General features: G+C 42.5%; 1 protein-coding gene across 1 annotated transcript in view; it reads right to left on the bottom strand.

Annotated features, from left to right (window-relative positions):
* The window catches only part of LOC103608330 (talin-2), a gene marked incomplete at its 3' end in the record, with an annotated part of 81330 nt that overhangs the window by 5895 nt on the left and 72187 nt on the right, over positions 1–3248 (bottom strand). The gene's annotated exons all lie outside the window — the stretch shown is intronic.

Here is a 3248-nt window from a genome sequence, read left to right as displayed (position 1 = left end):
TAAAATCAGAAAGACAAATAGAATAAGATCCGCTTTTACAATCAAGAGGAAAAATAAAACTGCAATATCAGATGGCATCTTGCGACACGACTAATTTTATAAGTTACCGTGTTCAGGATGGCACAAAGAGAATGCTGCAAGTTCCTAAAAATTTGACGTATTGAATTTAAAAACTAATCTAAAGGAAAAATTTGTTCATACTAAATGTACTTCTCTTCAAAGTTGCCCAACATGCTATAATTCCCTTTCTACAACTAAGATTGGGATTATAAAAATGTCGGTACATAGAAGAGAAATAAACCTAAAGGAGGTCTATCAAGCTATGGAACTAGGTCACAAACTAAACTGCCGTGATATTGGAGGAATGAATGAGGAAAGTTCTCCAAGGACAGACACTCTGCAGGCAAAGCCCCAAGTATTCACACATTCCCTATACCTGTACCTCAGAATGTGTTAATACTGCAGGTTTTTCACATGTGTGTTAAGCACAGAGTAGGGCTGGGTAAATGAATCAATGAAAGAAAGGATGAAATGATGGCAGAGCCGGGCTCCCTGAAAGATACCTCATGTGGTGGCAAGATATGGGGGAAAGAGTCAATGTCAGAAAAATCTGGGTGCTAGTTCTGGCTCCACCACTAACTAGGTAAGCGGTCCTGGGCCTGGCTTCCTCCCAAGTGAAATGGAAAGAAGAATGCTATGCAGTGAAATTCTGGTGAGATGATATGAGTACAAGCACCGTATTTATAAGAGCAGTAAGGGACTTTGTTCTTATCCTGCGAAATGTGACCTAACCCCAGGTAGTTAGCATCAGAATTGCAGGGTACCCAGGTGCTGGGTCTACTGCACAGTGGCTACAGCTGCCCTGTTCCACCTCAGGGGGAGACAACCCTTTCCAAAGTCCCAAGATAATGCATCTTATTTTGGCAGGTGAGAAGATAAGAAGGCCAGTGGTAAACGGTAAACAGCAAATCTTTTGAGTGATTTTTTTAAGTAAAAGAAAAATTCCATGAAAAAGCCATGTGAGCCATGGGAATCAGCCCTGTCTGAATCAAAAGCCAAGAAAAGCAAGAAGAGTTCTTCAAATATGACATCTGATGAGATGTGAAATATATTGATCCTGATGGTTATGTTTGAGGCAACTGTGTCAGGATGCATAGATCTCTCTCTTTGGGATGGTAATTTAGGTTGATAGCTGATTTCATGGAACAGGGAGGATAAAACACAAAACGTGCAGATTGCTTTATTTTGATGGTAGTTTGAAAGTTGATATCTCCTGTACATAATCCTCCAGAGAGCATCTCCTACAAATACATTCTCCTTTATACAGAAGGTGAGATAGAGGGTGTGCACTAAGTCTCAGTTACAATGAGATGACTGTTGGTAACACAAATGCCAGCAATTCTACATAATTACATTAAAACTAAGCACACATTCTGGGGGAGAGAGTAAGTGCTCCTTGCCAAGGATCTGCTCTCAAATGGGCTTAGGAAGGTATCAGAAGCAAACTGTGGGGGCAGCAGCAGGAAATCACAAAACTGCTCTTTGAACTTCTTGGAAAATTTAAATGATACTTTTTCATACTGGGTCACTGAAACCTACAAAACATATCCTTGCTCTTGGCTATCTCATAAATGAATTGCCTTCTGCTTGTGCTGATGAACTCTCTAGAAGGCCTACTCTCCTTCCTCCTCATGTTTAAGTTTACAAATCCTTAGAGGGTCAGCTCAGAGTTCACTTCTTTTATGAAGTCTTCTCCAATTACTCCAGGCCTCATCCAGGGCCTTTTCCTCTGAACTCCAAAGCAAATTTCTTCTTTATGAGATAGCCTAGTCCCAAATCATACACAACTGCTGGCTGAGTACAATAGTTTCAGACACCCAAAGACCCAGTAGGATCACAATTAAGGCTTGTTTAAATGACCAACAGCAATCTGGTAAGTGGAGTCAGTAGGCCCAACAATGAGGTCATTATTTTAGACTCTGGAGAGGTTCCTTGTTACTGCTCCTCATGGCACAACACATGAGGAAAATCAGATGCAATTCTTTTTTGGACACATGTCTGAAGTCAACTTCCAAGGGAGCCTTGTTTTCTTTATTAGACTGTTTCAACTACAAAGCCCAGGAGAACAGGCACAGACATCACAGGAGTATGGAAAATGGGAGAAGGCTACAAGGGGTGGGGGCAGATTTCAACTTCAGTAGAGGGGGAGAAATAACTAATAATTAGAACTGCCTAACAGTGGACAGGGCTGTGTTGCTGCTGGAGCGTTGCAGGCAGAAGCTGCAAGGGGCCCATCAAGGCTGCTGTAGTGGAGACAGAGTGGGGTAGGCGTGAGTGCAGAAGGATGCTCCATGGCGGGGGGAGAGGTTACACAGCAACTGCCTTGGTGAGCATATGATTCATTAACACCAGGCTCTGGGGCCGCTACTCTTTTTATTTTTTTTTTTAAACACCTACTATGTCAGGCACATTATCTCAATCTAGTTTCTATAACTTTCCTAGGAAGGTATTCATAATTAACCCCATGGTTTAGGCAAGGAAATAAAGAAATGAAATAATCTTCTAGCAAGAGGTAGAGCTGGGATTTGAATCCAGTTACATCTGACCCCAAATCAAGGCTCCTGATAACTATTTAACAACATTTTAATCCTCCACAAACAGGGATATACAATATCTACCACACAGCAAGTAAAATCTAGTAAATATCTGCCCCCAAAATAACACCCAAGTTGATTAAGTCTGTGCATCAGGCCTTTTAGGAAGGGGGTCTAAAAAAGCAGACTTATGTGTCCCAGGTGTCCTCTGGGATAAGCCTGTTGGGTTTGCAGACAGAGCACAGGCTGACTGAGATCGGGGTGGGGGGCAGAAGGCGTCACCCACCTTTGCCTTACTTCATCAGCCAGTGCTCTGGCTATTCACTGACAACTACACTTCACACTGTGGAAAGCTCTTCAGGACACCATTTCCAAACAGCACAGGTCATCATAAGGCTTACAGTGTTGATACGTATTCTCCCAACCATGAGATTCCTTGGGATAAAATAAAATTCAATGAGGAGCTTTCAGCTTGTAGTCTGAGCAGATGTGCTAATATCCTAAAAATCTAGAAAACTCCTGCTTTGAGTTATTCTGCTGGTACTGAAACCCTCTCAGGTTGGAGTGAAGTCATGGCAGGGAACAGTCCTGGAGAAAAGACACGCCAGAACTGAGACGGAAGGGTGAGTTTCAGCTCCTCCTGTTTTGGGAGGT

Source organism: Galeopterus variegatus, unplaced genomic scaffold (genome assembly GCF_000696425.1).
Source record: "Galeopterus variegatus unplaced genomic scaffold, G_variegatus-3.0.2 Scaffold8312, whole genome shotgun sequence".
Taxonomy (NCBI): domain Eukaryota; kingdom Metazoa; phylum Chordata; class Mammalia; order Dermoptera; family Cynocephalidae; genus Galeopterus; species Galeopterus variegatus.
The sequence above is the reverse complement of the archived record's forward strand: the minus strand, read 5'-3'. Positions and strand labels throughout refer to the sequence as shown.